Source organism: Oryctolagus cuniculus, chromosome 1 (genome assembly GCF_051225735.1).
Source record: "Oryctolagus cuniculus isolate XC-2025 breed Fujian yellow rabbit chromosome 1, ASM5122573v1, whole genome shotgun sequence".
Classification (NCBI taxonomy): domain Eukaryota; kingdom Metazoa; phylum Chordata; class Mammalia; order Lagomorpha; family Leporidae; genus Oryctolagus; species Oryctolagus cuniculus.
Genome location: NC_142867.1, coordinates 161,109,917 through 161,126,229, shown reverse-complemented (window position 1 = coordinate 161,126,229; position 16,313 = coordinate 161,109,917). Strand labels below are relative to the sequence as shown.

The following is a 16,313-nucleotide window of genomic DNA, read 5'->3' as shown; positions in this document are numbered from 1 at the left end:
TGGCGGTGCTGGGAGCGGGAGTAACAGCTAGATGGCTACATACATAACTGTGTTAGACTCAGTTCTTTGGGGAATGTAGTCTGCAAGGTGCTGCTTAGTCTACTGCAGGCACCCGTTCCCCACTTGGGGAAATAACCACAGGTGAGTTCAGAAACCCACCTGGGCTACCATGATAAGGACCTGAGCCCCGCTGGTGGCCGGAGCTTCGTAGGTCCTCTAACTAGTGGACCGATGGGGCACTCGGGGCCTCCAGATGTACTGTCCTTTTAGAGTCAGTGACCAGAAGTCCGATTGTTTCTCCTTGTCCAATGGCCTGATCAATGGCCCCAGACCCCAGGGTACATTTTGAGCAGGTTCTTCCCCATCATGAAGGGGCTCTGGGTCTTGGAATCGGCTGAAACCTGGAAACCGGCTGGGGGGCAGGATCTCTCCATTTTCGTAATTCATGTGTGATTCCTCTTCACCAAACCTAGAGTTTCCTGGCTTATGCAAATCAAACACGACTTGAGAAGGCCAGCCATCTCCCCTGCTTCTCAGCACAGCAGGAACAACTAGCCCAGACCACAAAGCCCATCTGCTCAGCCGCGGGCGCTGTGACCACACCCACCAGGTCCTGGCATTGAGTGGAGCCACCCGGCCCCCGACACCCCAAGACTCCATCAGGGGGAAGCCCTCCCAAAATCCCAGCTGGACTTTATAACTTCAAACATTCGAGGGTTCAGATTTAGACTTCTGGATATTGATAGGAATGTGCAGCTAAGACTGTGCAGCTAAGACCTAAATTTCTGCCCTTTTTTTTTTTTTAACCTTCCTTCAAATCTTCTGTGGTTTGAGTATCCTTATCTAAGTTCAGGTTGAAGTCTGATCCCACTGTAAGGTACTAAGTGGAACCAGGTGGGGCCTGCAGGAGGTGGTGCAGGCTCTGCCTTCCTGACCGGATTAACAGGGGGTCTCTGCTTCCATAAAAGCCACCTCGCTTCTGTCTCTGCAGCCCCCTTAACACCTGATGCCCTGGGACGCCCTGGGACTCTGCAGAGCCCCAGCAGCAAGACGAAGCCTCTCAGGCTCGGACCTCCCAGCCTCCAGACCAGTGAGCAACTACAACTTCAGCCCTCTTAAATGATCCCCGCTGTGGTATTCAGGGGCAGCAACGGAGAGCGTTCCAGGACAAAATGAATGAGAAGAGCTCAAAGCCCAGAAGGAAAGTAGGCAAAAGATAACATTGCTTCTTTCTTTTTCTTAAATATTTTATTTATTGATTTATTGGAGAGGCAGAGAGAGAGGTCTTCCATCTGCTGTTTCATTCCCCAAATGGCCGCAATGGCCGGAGCTGAGCCGATCCGAAGCCAGGAGCCAGGAGCTTCTTCCAGGTCTCCCATGCTGGTGCAGGCACCAAGGACTTGGCCATCTTATACTGCTTTCCCAGGCCGTCAGCGGAGAGCTGGATGGGAGAGGAGCTGCTGGGAGATGAATGGCACCCATATGGGATGTCAGTGCGCAGGCAGATGTTTAGCCAAAATTGGGGCTGGCACTGTGGCCTAGTGGGTCAAGCTGCCACCTGCAGTGCTGGCATACCATATGCATACTGGTTCGAGTCCTGGCTGCTCCACTTCCGATCCAGCTCTCTGCTATGGCCTGGAAAAGCAGTGGAAGATGGCTCAAGTCCTTGGGCCCCTGCACAGGTGTGGGAGATCTGGAAGAAGCTCCTGGCTCCTGGCTTCGGATCGGTACAGCTCCGGCTGTTGTCGCCAATTGGAGAGTGAACCAGCGGATGGAAGACCTCTCTCTCTCTTTCTCTCTGCCTCTCCTTCTCTCTCTCTGTTGGATTAAGCACTGTTTGAGACACCCGCCTGCTATGTCAGAGTGCAGAGTGCTGCCTCCATTTCTGATCAGTCTGATGGGCACCCTGGGAGCAGTAGATGATGGTTCAAGTACTTGGGGCCCTGGCACCCATGTGGATGATCCCAGTGGAGTTCCTGGCTCCTGTCCTTAGCCTGGCCCAGCTCAAGCATTTGGGGAGTGAATCAGCAAATTCTCTCTGTCACTCTGCTTTTTATTTAAAATAAATAAAAATGAGGCCAGCACCGTGGCTCACTAGGCTAATCCTCTGCCTGTGGCACCAGCACCCCGGGTTCTAGTACCGGTTGGGGCGCCGGATTCTGTCCCGGTTGCCCCTCTTCCAGTCCAGCTCTCTGCTGTGGCCCGGGAAGGCAGTGGAGGATGGCCCAAGTGCTTGGGCCCTGCACCCGCATGGGAGACCAGGAGGAAGCACCTGGCTCCTGCCTTCGGATCGGCGCAGCGCAGGCCGTAACGGCCATTTCGGGGGTGAACCAATGGAAAAAGGAAGACCTTTTTCTCTGTCTCTCTCCCTCTTACTAACTTTGCCTGTCAAAAAAAAATTAAAAATAAAATAAAAATGAACATTAAAATAAATTATTATTTAAAAGGGTAAAAATAGCTGGTGTAAAAAATTCAGCTCAACCAATAGAAACATGAAATAAGACAACACGAGATAATATTTTTTTACCTGAAGGAAGGATGTGGAGAAAGAACCCTGGAGTCTTAGGTGTTGCAGTTGAAGTATAAATTGGTACAATTTTTCTTCAGGATAACAAAATCAACATAGCAATGTACACCAAAAACATTTAAAATATGTTTGCTTTTGATCCAAGGTTCCATTTCAAGAATTTATCACAAGAAATTAATAAATGTATAGAGATGTCATCATGCTATTTTTATGAGTCAAAACAGACATAACCTAAATTTTCAATAATTTTTTTAGACAAATTATGGTAGAGTTGGTGAAATATTAAGATATTCATTTGGTCATTCAACAAGCATTTAATGAACACCTAGTTTGCACCAAATACTGTTGTAACATCCAGAGATGATCGCATTTCCCATGAAGCTTACATTTTAGAGATTGGACAGAAAATAAATGGATAAATAATTTTTAAGGTTGAGCCATATCAGTTCCAAGATGAAGTAATTAGGAACTACTGAAGGTGGGTGACAGTGAAGTGGAGCTGTAAATACCAGGGAGATGGTTCAAAGTCACTAGGTAAGCAGGTTTGCATTTCTTGGCATGAAAAATATTACGAATCCTGTTTTTTCATAAAGTCATATGGTAGGAGCTGGCACTGTGGTGTAGCGGGTAGAGCCGCCGTCTGCAGTGCCAGGATCCCATATGGGCACCATTTTGAGTCCCGGCTGCCCCACTTCTGATCTCTCTCTCTGCTATGGCCTGGGAGAGCAGTAGAAGATGGCCCAACTCCTTGGGCCCCTGCACCTGCATGGGAGACTGGGGGAAGCTCCTGGCTCCTGGCTTTGGGTGGGCTCAACTTCAACCATTTTGGGGGTAAACCAGCGGATGGAAGACCTCAAGGCCTGCCTCTCTCTCTGTCTCTCTCTCTCTCCCCCCATCCCCCTCTCCCTCTCCCTCTGCCCCTCCCTCCCTCCCTCCATCCCTCCCTCTCTGTAACTCCGCCTGTAAAATAAATAATAAATCTTTAAAAAAAGCCATAATAGTAAGGTAAGGTGGAGGGGAGAGTGTACATTGATATCAGAAACACATCTGAAGGAAATAGTGATGTTTAGGTTGCATTCCATCTGCTGTTAAAAGAAAAACTGGATCAACAACAGAGTTAAGTTACTGATTGTGAAACTGTAAAGGCAGGGCTTGTGAGGTTCCAGTGGGCTTGGTTTCTTTTTGTTTGTTTTCTACATTTCAGGGAGCCACTCCATCTCTCATGATCCCAACGTGGTTGCCACTAACTCTGTAGGTACCTGTGTCCTCATTGCCCAAGGCGAAGCAGAAATTCATTTCAGCATCCCAGAAAGACTTGAACTTCACTCTGATAGCACTGAGTTGGGTCTCATGAGTATTTCTGAAGCAAATTCCTTGGCTGGATAATGATGATTAGCTTAAGCCATTGAAGACCCAGCCGTGGAAGTTTGTGGGAATTTTTCCTAAGGGAAGTGGGGAGAATCCTGGGTAGCAGATAACAATTGATGAGTAGAAACCAAAAAATGAACAGTACGTCTCTGAGCTTTGGATCATGGAGTTACCGGTGCTTTGTGCCTTCTTTTCTAGACTTTGCTATATGTCTGCATTTGTAGCACTGAGAGGATGAGTAGACTTCATGAAGTTCATGGAGAATGGAATTAGAAGATGTATTTGGTTTTGATGCAAAGAAATTTGCAATCCATGCCGTGTTTTTTATATAACAAGTATTTCCATGAATTTTTGAAGATGCTTCATATGCGTGGATTACAAACATTTTTTGCATCAAGTTAAACTTATCTTTTAATTCCATTCCCCATGGACTGTTGGAAGTCCCCTTGTACATTAGCTACAAGACATCCTAGCTAGTTCCACTTGTGAAGTCTAGTGAATTGAGCACTATTCCGTGAAGGAAGACCTGGGTCTTCTCCCCGGTTGCTTTTTCCTTGCAACAAACCCGGCTCTTCGGGCCTTTTCCCAAAGTGAGAAGGAAAGCCCAGCTGTAGGCAGGCTCCAGGATCCTCAGGACTCACAGGGTCTCCCTCCTGCCCGCCCCGGCTTTGCTGAACAGCGCCTGCCTGCCTGCCTGCGCGTGCCCGCAGCAGATGCGCTATTCTGGGCTGCTGCGATTACTCAGCCAGGGGAGAGCTTCCTGACAGCAGATACCTCGCACTAAGAATAGGACCGACTGCTGGAGGAGGGAGGGGCTTTGCTCTCCGCCAGCCTTTCTTTAAAGGACTGGAACCTGCGCTTTCTCCTTTGCAGTTCATTTCTGTTCCGTGCGGTCGTGCGGTCGTGTGAGCTGCATCATCACTCAGGATATGAGCCAGAAACTTTGCTCTAGGGCCCCAGGCAGTGTCTCTTCCCAGGGGCTTCCAGCTGGGAGCCCTGGGTCTCAGTTTGCCAGACAACTCTCTGCTGTGCATCTGGGGCTCTTTCCTCAGAGGCATTTTGATGAAAAGCCGCAGCAATATTTTTGCATTTTCTGAGACGAAATCCATGAAACCCTGCACATTCGGTGCTGTTGTAAAATGGCAAAGGATTTTGAAGCTAGAGGGCACGACCCCACTGCTGCCCGAGTCACAGTGGGCAGTTCAAACGTTTCCTGCCTCGGTTTTCTCATCTGTAAAATAGGGGTTGTTAAAACTCACCTCGCCATGTTGCGGTGATGATGAAGTGAGTTGAAAGCTCTGTAAGTGCCCAGCAAATAAGAGCCACTGCTCTGTGCGGGAGAAATTCCACGTGTTTCTCAGGTCCCATGGATTCAAGCTCCAAGACCTACAGGAGCAACCTGGAAGATGTACTCTCAGCTTGGTGTTCCCGTCTTGTGGATTTCTTTCTCCTCTCCCTCACTCCGGCTCCGTGAAGTCGCCTCCCACGTAGACTATCTGCACGTAGATCCTGGTGTTGGCCTCTGCTGCTGCGAACGCAGGGCAAGATGACCACAGACTAACTCCAAAAGCAGCAGAGTGCCCTACACCCCACTTTGTAAAATCAGCATCTTCTCAGTGTGTCATACAGCATCAGTGTTGATCATGAGTATGATGGTGGGGGGCTGTTGGGGGCGGGTGCTGATGGTACCATTATTATTATTATATTATTATTTATTATAAATTATTGTAATTATTAAGATAATTATTATTATCTTGCACATTAGACTCTAAAAATTCTGGTTTTAGCCAATTAAGCACTAAAGACTGAATTCAGCCAGAAAGCTGAAGGTGTCAAGACACTGGAGTGTGGATGGATTAAAAGCACCATTGTTCACATACCTTGTCTGTTTAAACAGGGGGAAGGTGCTACAAAGTCCAAAGTCAAAACCAAGGTTCTAGCAAATGCAGTGTCAGGGTTAGAGATGGTCAGTGCTGGGAAAATTTTATTTTATGCACTGTACCCTTAATTCCCAGTTATAAAGTTACTTATTTACTTGAAAGGGAGAGAGACAGAGATGACAGAGGGACACAGAGCTCCCATCTGCTGTTTCACTCCCCAGATGCCCACACTGGGCCAGAGCTGGGCCAGCACTGAAGCCGGAAGCTGGCAACACCATCCGGGTCTTGCATGTGGAGTAGAGGAACCCAGTTTACTTGAGCCATCACCAGTGATCCCCAGGGTGCACATCAGCAGGAAGCTGGAGTCACAGCCAGAGCTGAGAATCCAAGGCAGGTCTCCTCTGCCGTGGGACGTGGGTGTCTTTACCCCAGGCTAAAGACTCCCCCTCCCCCCAGCCATTCTTACGCTCTTCCAAGTCTCTGCTCATCTTCCATGTCTTCACTTCCTGTGGCAGCAGAATCATCCCCATGGTTGTCCCTACTGTGCCTTACCACGGTGTGTGCTAGGAGTCTACTCTTACTGAGGTAGCCAAGGGACCTTGGCGGCTCACTGATACTTTGTGCTGGGTTTGCTCTTCTCGTCTCTATGGCTGTCTAACAAATTACTCCAAAGTTGAGCAGCATAAATAAAATTCCCATGGGTAGGGAATTTGGACATGGCAGCAACAGCAGCTTCTCTGGACTCCGCTATAGATGTCTGGGACCTCAGGTAGGAGACCCCAGGGTTAGGAATCCGTAAGTGGTTTCTTCACACGTCTAGTGGTCGATGCTGGCTGCTGGCTGGGGTCTCAGCTGTTTGCTGCATGGACTTCCTCGTGGTCCCTCTGTGAAGGCTGGTTGAGCTTCCTCACAGCATGGGGGCTGCATTCTGAAGGCAAGCATTCCAAGAGAGAGAGAGAGCCAATGACCAAGCCCCACTGGTCATGCACCACTGTTTCTGCCAACTTCGTTCACTGACGCAGTGATTAAGTGCCCCCAGGTTCAAGGGGAGAGTAATAGAATGTGCCTGTTGATGGAGAGAGGCAAGGTTCTGGAAGAATGTGGGGCTGGGAACATCGCTCTAACCGGTGTTGGAAAATGCAGTCCACCACAGCGGTGCTCAGGTCGTGAAGGGAATGTAACAAGGTGCTTCCAAGGTCATCAGCCTTTTAAATGGAGAAAACGTTGGGAAGGAGCAATAGTTGGCTCTCCAGCAAAAAAAAACAAGGACAGATGCTGGGTTTGCTTGCCCTGCAAGATCCCTGAGAGAAAGTCTGAGGAAAAGGAAGGAGCCCAGGGGCCAGCATTGTGGTGCGGTGGGTTGAACCGCCACCTGCAATGCTGATGTCTCATATGGGTGCCCGTTCACCTCCCAGCTGTGCCACTTCCGATGCAGCTCCCTGATCATGCACCTGGGAAAGCGGTGGAAGCTGACCTGGGCGCTTGGGCCCCTGCACCAATGTGGGAGACCTGGATGGAGTTCCTGGCTCCTGGCTTCAGCCTGGCCCAGCCCCAGCTGTTGTGGCCATTTGGGGAGTGAACCAGAGAATGGAAGATGTCTCTCACACTCTCTCTTCTCTCTCTGTAATGTGCCTTTATAAAAGGGAAAGATCCTAAGTACACAGTGGTCACCCCACAGGCTGAAATATTCGGCCCCTCACCAGAGTCCGGACGTTTAAATAGACTTTGCACAAACTCTCAGCTCTGTGAAAGCCCTGACCACTCCCACCTCCTTCCAAGGTATGTTCCAAATACCTCGCTGATCCAGATTCAGCCACCTGTGTGGACAAGGGGACTACAGAGAGGATGGGTGTCGGCAGCAATTCGAGAAGGAAGGTTGTGGCTCTAGCTTGACCGGTAGGGCTGCATTCCACGTGTCCCAAGTGTGCAGTCTATGCGGTGGCATTCCAAAGGTAGCACGAGGTTTGCAACCCCTGGGGCAGCCCTGTGAGGAGGCCCCCGGAGGCTGGCACATGCTTTTCCTCTCTTCACGCGCGTCATTTCCCCAGGAAGGGCCCTGGGAGTTGCAGGCGATTCCGTTAGAAAGCCAGTCTCCACCACAGGGGATGTCGGTCATGGCAGGGGTCACATGTGTGCACTGAGTGGCCCTTACGCATCAGGTGCTGGGTAGCGGTGAGGTAGGACAGGCCTCCAGAGTCTCACGCGGAAAGCTGACAAAAGGAAGGAAGAGCCGGACAGGCAGGCTGGGGAGAGGCACCTAAGGAAAAGGAGGTTAGGAGAGCGAGGCTGACACAGCTCGCCGCTGCCCACTGCCCCTTCCGAGGCACCCTTCAAGGAGGGGTTCAGGCGGAAGTCAGCATTGGTGGATTGGAGGATCTGAGTGGGGTCCTGGAACCAACCTCGTGTGGAGACCTGGGGGCTGCTGTAAACCATGCCCCAGCCCTCGACACTTCTTCTTGGAAGTACTTTGTGTCGTTTCTGCTCATGTTTCTCTTGTAAAATGCATCAGGGACCAAGCCTGAGTTGAGGGGAATAGCGAATGCTCGTTCCCCTCTCAGGGAGGGCTGGTGAATACTCGTGAACAACCCCGCCGTCTTAAGCAGGCGGTAAGTGAAGCAGCAGCTCCTCCCTGAGCGAGAGCGGCCGCCCTCCGGGGCCCGCTGAGCTGCTCATCACACCATACCTGCCGGGTCTCTTGGGCAAGCCTTGGTGTCCTCCACTGCTAGGGAAGCTGGGGCATGCAGTTTCTGCTTGGAGCAGTCTCCTTAAATAAAGTTGGCGTTCAGCACTGTGGATGATGGAGGGAATGTGTACTGGCTAGGCAATTAATAATCACTGCCCAGACTCTTCCTGACTTCTGGGTTAAATGCATGTTTGCATTAAAATGCTCGTGCCACTTTTTAAAAAAGATTTATTTATTTATTTGAAAGGTAAAGTTATGCAGAGGCAAAGAGAGAAAGAGAAAAGAAAAAGCTCCCACCTAATGCTTCACTCTTCCCAATGCAGCCAACAGCTAAAGTCCACCAGGCTGAAGCCAGGACTTGTGAATTCGGAGTCTCCCATGTGGATGCAGGGACCCAGCCACTTGAGGCATCAGCAGAAGCTGGGGTTGGGAGCAGAGCTGTGACTGAGTGCACACACTATGAGATGAGATGTGGGCATCCAAACTGGTGGCTCCAACACCTGTCCCATGCCATTTTTATGGTTGACACAAATAGCATTTTGTTGTTTATTTTTTCATCTGTAATTGTTAGTTTTTTTTCTTGGAACAGCTAATTTTCTTCTTCCTTCTCATTTAGTTTGCTGTTTTAATTCTCCAAGAGGTCCTTAATGTGCATGTTGGTCATTTTCCCAAGTGTCCAAATGCTCATGTGTCCCCCGGCGACCTCTCCACCTAGTCCCTTGCTGTCTGCCCGCCTGGACTGCTGCTTGCTAGTCCTGGTGCACAGCTGTCAGCCGGATTACCCTGGGCTTCCCTCCCGCGTCTTTTATTCTTGGTTCACTTATTTATCTTTGGTTTACTGTGGAGTGAATATTATCCTCCAGTAGCATCCTAAAAAAGAATGCAAGGCAGATACATTTTTAAAGACTATGCATAGGCTCAAAGATAATTTTGTTCTGTCTTTACACTTCAGTATTCTTGTGGCTGGGCATAGAATTCAAGTTGGAAAGTAGCACACCCAGGGACGCTAGAAGACAAGTGCTTTTGGGACTCTGATTCCCTGTGTGCGAATGGTTCATTTATTTACTTGGATTTCCCAAAGGTCTGTGTTGGAAGAGCTTCTTCATGCACTGTGCTTGGGCATCACCACTGCCTCTGAGGGGCTGCATTAGCAGGAGGCTGGAGTCAGGAGCCAGAGCCAGGAATGGAACCCAAGTACTCCAAGGTAGGACACAGGCATTGTAACCAGCACCTTAAGTACCAAGCTAAACTTCTGCCCCTTATTCCTTTCTATGGCTGAGTTAGCAGTAGAGAGAGAACGCGTGCTCCCATCCGATTTGGCGTTTCCATAGTTTCGTTACTGTGAGTGATGCTGCCATGAAGGTGTATACATCTCTGTGTGGGTGTGTGTTCCTTCCCCCTGAGCATCTACCTAGGATGGAGTTGCTGTGTCAACTCTCCATGTGTTTCATCATTGAGGAACTGTCAGACGCTTTTCAAAGTGGATTTGCTATCTCCCATCCTCTCCAGCATTGTATGAACATTGCAATTTCACCCCATTCTTACCACTCTGGTTATGATCTTTTTTTTTTCCTATTATATCCACCTCAGTGGGTTTGACATGATATCTTATTGTCTGTGTGTTTTTTGAAAGATTTATTTATTTATTTGAAAGGCAGATTTACACACACACACACACACACACACAGAGAGAGAGAGAGAGAGAGAGAGAGAGAGAGAGAGAGATCAATCTTCTGTTCTCTGGTTTACTCCCCAAATGGCCACAACAACTGGTGCTGGACCAGGAGCAGGGAATCCACTGGGTCTCCCATGTGGCTGCAGGGGCCCAAGCACTTGGGTCATCTTTTGCTGCATTCTTGGGTGCACTAGCAGGGAGCTGGATCAGAAGTGGAGCAGCCAGAATGTGAACCTGTGCTCAGATGAGATACTGGTGGTGTCATAGGCAGGTGCTTATCCTGCTGTAGCACAAGGCCAGCCCCCTCATTGTGATTTTAATTTGCATTTCCCTAATGGCAGTAATGTTGAATACCTTTTTGTTTGCTTGTTGGCTGATTGTTTATCTTCGGAGAAATATAGTTCAGATCCTTTGTCCATTTTAAAATATGATTGTGTTTTTACTGTGTTATAAGAGTTCTTGGATAAGACTTGTATCTAGAATATATATGATTTGCAATTATTTTTCTCATTCAGTATGTTGTGTTTTCACTTTATTGGTGATTGCCTTTGAAGCACAAAGTCATTTAATTTTTTTTTTCAAAGTAAAAAAATACCTGGTTTTTCTTTTGTTACTCATACTTTTGGTGTCCTCTCTTGATTTTTTTTGGTACATTTTTCAGTTTTTTTTAATTGGTTGCTCTAGGGACTATAATATTTCACCTTTACTCTCTACTAACCCATTCCAGGTTAATACTTATTCTGCCAAAATAGAGCAACATTACTTCAGTACAGGTCCATACCCTAACCCCTTTTATTATTGGAAAATGCCTTAAATCTGTTTATGTTCTAAACCCCAACATGTAACTATTTTGTGTTAGAAGAAAAGATAAACTAGAATTCAGGCCAATAATAACATGAAAGGGTGGGAGGTGGGGAATAGAGTTTCTTTTTAAAATGTTTTACTTATTTTTATTTGAAAGGCTGAATGACAGAGATAGAGAATGAGACAGAGACCTCCCATCCACTCATTCACTCCCCAAATACCCACAATAGCTGAGATTGGCCAGAGCCTGGAACTCACTGTGGGTCTCATAGTGTCTGCAAATACTAGCTGATAGAATAAAAAAGGGAGAGAATGATTCAACATGGAAAGTGAGATACACAGCAGACCCATAGAATGGCAGATGTCCTAAACAGCACCCTGGCCTCAGAATCAGCCCTTAAGGCATGCAGATCTGGCTGAAATGCCCACGAGAGTATCTCAGGCATGGAAAGCCAAGACACTCTGGGGAAAAAAAAAAAAAAACCTAAATGAAAGATCTCCACAAGTGAGATCCCAGTGGAAAGAATGGGTCATCAAAGAAGGAGGTACCTTTCTCTGAAGGGAGGAGAGAACTTCTACTTTGACCATGGCCTTGTCTAAATATGATCAGAGTCAGTGAACTCAGAGGGCTTCCATAGCCTTGGCAGCTCATGACAAGAGCCTAGGGTGATTACTGATGCCATAAATAAGAGTGTCAATTTGTTAAGTCAACAACAGGAGTCACTGTGCACTTACTCCTCATGTAGGATCTTTGTCCTTAGTGTGCTGTACATTGAGATTTAATGCTATAACGAGTACTCAAACAGTATTTTTCTCTTTATGTTTCTGTGTGGGAGCAAACTGTTGAAATCTTAATGTATGCTAAACTGATCTTCTGTATATAAAGAGAAACAAAAATGAATCTTGATGTGAATGGAAGGGGAGAGGGACTGGGAAAGGGGAGGGTTGCGGGTGGGAGGGACGTTATGGGGGGGAAGCCATTGTAATCCATAAGCTGTACTTTGGAAATTTATATTCATTAAATAAAAGTTAAAAAAAAAAACAAAGCTATATGCTGAAAAAAAAAGAAAAAAAAAGACACAAGTGTCACAAACAGCTTCTTTTTTTCTTTTTATTTATTTGAAAGACAGAGTGACAGAGAGAGGTAAAGACAGAGAGAGAGAGAGAGATAGAGAGAGAGAGAGAGAGAGACGTCTTCCATCTGCTTGTTACTCTGTAAATGGCCTCAAGGGCCAGAGCTGAGCCAATCCAAAACCAGGAGCCAAAAGCTTCTTCTAGGTCTCCAGCATTGGTGCAGGGGCTCAAGCACTTGGGCCATCTTCCACTGCTTTCCCTGGTACAGCAGCAGAGAGCTGGATCAGAAGTGGAGCAGCCAGGACACGAACCAGCGCCCATATGGAATGCCAGCACTGCAGGCCTGGGCTTTAACCCACTGCGCCCCAGCGCTGGCCCCACAAGCAGCTTCTTCTTCTTTTTTTTTTTTTTTTGACAGGCAGAGTGGACAGTGAGAGAGAGAGACAGAGAGAAAGGTCTTCCTTTGCCGTTGGTTCACCCTCCAATGGCCGCTGCGGCCGGTGCACTGGTCTGAAGCCAGGAGCCAGGTGCTTCTCCTGGTCTCCCATGGGGTGCAGGGCCCAAGCACTTGGGCCATCCTCCCCTGCACTCCCTGGCCACAGCAGAGAGCTGGCCTGGAAGAGGGGCAACCGGGACAGAATCCGGCGCCCCGACCGGGACTAGAACCCGGTGTGCTGGCGCCGCTAGGCGGAGGATTAGCCTGTTGAGCCGCAGCGCCGGCCCTCAAGCAGCTTCTTAATCAGTGTCCTGAACACCTAGAATAACATTTCTATATGTAAATCATGGTGAGGTCTTTTTAGGTACTGGGATTGCATATAAATATTGAATAGTCCAGATAATACAAATATAGAATACAAATCAGTAGACAGATAAAGGGAAAATAAAGAAAACTTTATCAATCCATTAGCCTGGAAAATAACAAAATTAAGACAAAGTTGTTAAATAATAATAATTCACTATGTTAAATACATAAGGAATGGTAGGAAAGTAAAAATGAATCAGTAAGTATAACAAAATTGATTGTTGAAGGAGATATAGGGGGCCGGCGCTGTGGCGTAGCGGTTAAAGCCATTGCCTGCAGTGCCGGCATCCCATATGGGCGCCGGTTCGGTCCCGGCTGCTCCACTTCCAATCCAGCTCTCTGCTATGGCCTGGGAAAGCAGTGGAAGATGGCCCAAGTCCTTGGGACCCTGCACCCACATGGGAGACCCAGAAGAAGCTCCTGGCTCCTGGCTTCGGATCGGTGCAGCTCCGGCCACTGCTGTCATTTGGGGAGTGAACCAGAGGATGGAAGACCTCTCTCTCTCTGTCTCTGTCTCTCTCTGTCTCTCTCTCTGCTTCTCCTTCTCTCTCTGTGTGTAACTCTGACTTTCAAATAAATAAAATAAATCTTTTTTTTTTAAAAAAAGACATAATCAGATTGGAGCTTCAAAGTATAAGGATACTTAGAACAGGTCCACTCAAAACAAATCACCCAGAAAAGTTGATAACTGAGGAATGGAAAGGATAGAGCAATCAAAGACCAGGCACAAGGAAGCTGCTCAGGACAGAGCGTGGCTGAGGAGGGTGACACTGCGCCTGACAACTGCACTAGGGCAGTGCCAGCAGGAGGCCTGAGCCGCCCCACAGCCTGTGAAGGGTTTACCACGCCTCCAGTACAGGGGAACAGAGGGATTTGTATTGAAAACAATGAAGGTAATGGTTTCAAACAGTGGACAGTCAAGTTAGTGAGTGTAGCTGACTTAGACATTCTGTTGAAATAACGTGGAGTATTTTCTGAAGATTGCCCTCACGTTGTTTTCAAAGGAAGTCACAACATATTTCTAAGAACCGATATTTCAGCTCAGACAACATTTCACTAGTCATGATATTAAACTGACACTTTTTTTTTTTAAATTGCACACGCATTGTAAACTTTACTTGAATAACTTACAAGTTTAAGAAGAAATCACTGGTGATTACATAACATTTAGAATTAAATGACTACTAGAATTAAATATCTCAATCCTCTAAAAAATATATATAATAAATATTATATATCCTCTAAAGCGACATATACAAGTAGGCTTCAAAAAGTTTAGCAGTTAAGCCACTGGTTGGGATACCTGCATCCCTTATGGGCACCAGTTCAAGTCATGGCTGCTCCACTTCCAATTCGGCTCCCTGTTAAAGTACCTGAGAAAGCAGTGGAAGAATGCTCAAGTATTTGAACTTCAGCACCCATGTGCAAGACCTAGATGAACCTCCTGGCTCCTGGCTTCAGTCTGGCCCAGCCCTGGCCATTCTGGCCATTTTTTTGTTCTACTGAAGTGACTCCTGGTAGAGGCTGGTCACAGAGACCAAGCCAGGACTGGCAGCTGGGAGTGTTCAGTCCCACCAGCCATCTCCTGGAAGGGAGAGCAGGATAGAGGCGGAGTTAACATGTGATGGGACTTGCACAGGCACAGCATCTGCCAAGGTTTCAGGTTTCAGAACAAGTGGGGGCTCCCGGAAGGCGGGGCACCAGGAGAGGCCAGGAAGCTCGGAGCCTCTTTCCATATACTTTGCTTTGTGCGTCTCCTCCATCTGTCGTTCATCTGTGTCTTACGTAATATCTTTCGTAGTAAAAGGGCTGAGATGAAACGCTTGCCTGACTTCATGAGCTGCTCCAACAAATTGAGCCCAAGAAGGAGGTCATGGTGACCCCGAACTTACAGAAGCACAGGTCGTAGCCTGGAGCTTGTTCCACTTGTACTGTGCGTGCTGCCGAAGCGAGCGCACAGCCTGGAACTTGGAAAGATTGAGAGTTAGAACAGGAAAAACAGTTAGGAAAAACCTATCTCAAACTACTGTGAGAGGGCTGCATTGTCCGAGAAATTGTGAATGTTCTTTTTTTCTTCTCTTTGATTCGAGAGAGACACTTCCCATCCATTGGTTCACTCCCCAGATATCCTCAAGGCCAGGACTAGAGCGAGGAGAAGGAGCTGAGTCTGGTCTCCCGTGTGGGTGGCAGGGATCTGGACCCCTGTACTTGAACCATCACCTGCTGCCTCCCAGGGTGCACATTAGCAGGAACCTTGAATTGGGAGCTGGAGCTGGAAACCAAACCCAGGTATTCTTTCCTTGTCTTTTTTTTTTTTTTTTTAGATTTATTTACTTATTTGAAAAAACAAGTTTAAAAATAAATGAGCTGAGGCCGGTGCCGTGGCTCACTTGGTTAATCCTGCGCCTGCATTGCCGGCACCCCATATGGGCGCTGGATTCTGTCCCGGTTGCTCCTCTTCCAGTCCAGCTCTCTGCTGTGGCCCAGGAGTGCAATGGAGGATGGCCCGAGTGCTTGGGCCCTGAACCTACATGGGAGACCAGGAGAAGCACTTGGCTCCTGGCTTCAGGTCAGCGCAGCAATCTAAGAATCTGGAAAACAGATTAACCCAAAGTAAGTGAACACAACGAAATAAAGATAAAATAAATTCAAAAACTAGAAAACAAAAATGAATAGAGAATTCTAGTAATACCAAAAGGTGGTATCTTGATTAAACACATGAAATAAACAAACTACGTCTAACTGATCAGAAAAGACACAAATATGAAACACCGGAACCAAAAGAGTAAAAGCAATTGCTACCCAACTGAGATTTAAAAATGTTCACATGTCACAGATGACGGGGTTGAGCAGATCCGTTCCTTTATTCTTCAGTAATGGTACCTCTGATCTTTAGTCGGGAACATGGCTACCTAAAAGACATTTAGAACCATTCCTTGCAACTTGGATTGGTTGGTTGTGTTCTGTTCAACAAAACAGAATAGATATTATGTGGAGACTCCTAGGCGATTCTCTAAAATGTCAGCTGGTACCCACTCTTTGTTCCCTCTTCCTTCCTTCTCATCAGCTGGCTGGAATATGGACTAGACGTCTGGAGCTGCAGCAGCTGTGTTGTACTGTGAAGTGGGATTCATGTGCAGAGGACAAGCAGAGCAGCAAGATAAAACACATGTACATCTCTCGTGAGTTCTGCATCCAGTGATCCTCCACAGGCGCCCTCTGGAATTCTTTCATGTGGCAGAGAAACTCGGGGCTTGTTAAACCAGTGTTACTGCCAGTGTTCTGTTACTTGTAGCCGTTAGGAGTGACAGAAATGTATTGTTTCTTAAAGGAGTACTCAGCTGTTGGTTACAGGACTAAAAAATAGTTATCCAAGAGGCAGTAAGCCTGGGACAGGGTGGGGGAGGGGGCGGTGCGGGGCAGGTGAGCTGGAGCACTTGCTTCTGCTGGTTTACTCCCCAAATGCCCAAACCAGCTAGGACTGGGCTTGGCCGAGGCTG

General features: G+C 47.5%; 1 long non-coding RNA gene across 1 annotated transcript; it reads left to right on the top strand.

Moving 5' to 3' along the window:
* Positions 1 to 880: 880 nt before the first annotated feature.
* Positions 881 to 16,128, top strand: LOC149128722 (uncharacterized). Its single transcript, XR_016237086.1, has 3 exons — positions 881 to 1,205; positions 9,540 to 9,662; positions 15,881 to 16,128. It is a non-coding gene; the product is annotated as an uncharacterized LOC149128722 (long non-coding RNA).
* The last annotated feature ends 185 nt before the right edge of the window (positions 16,129 to 16,313 follow it).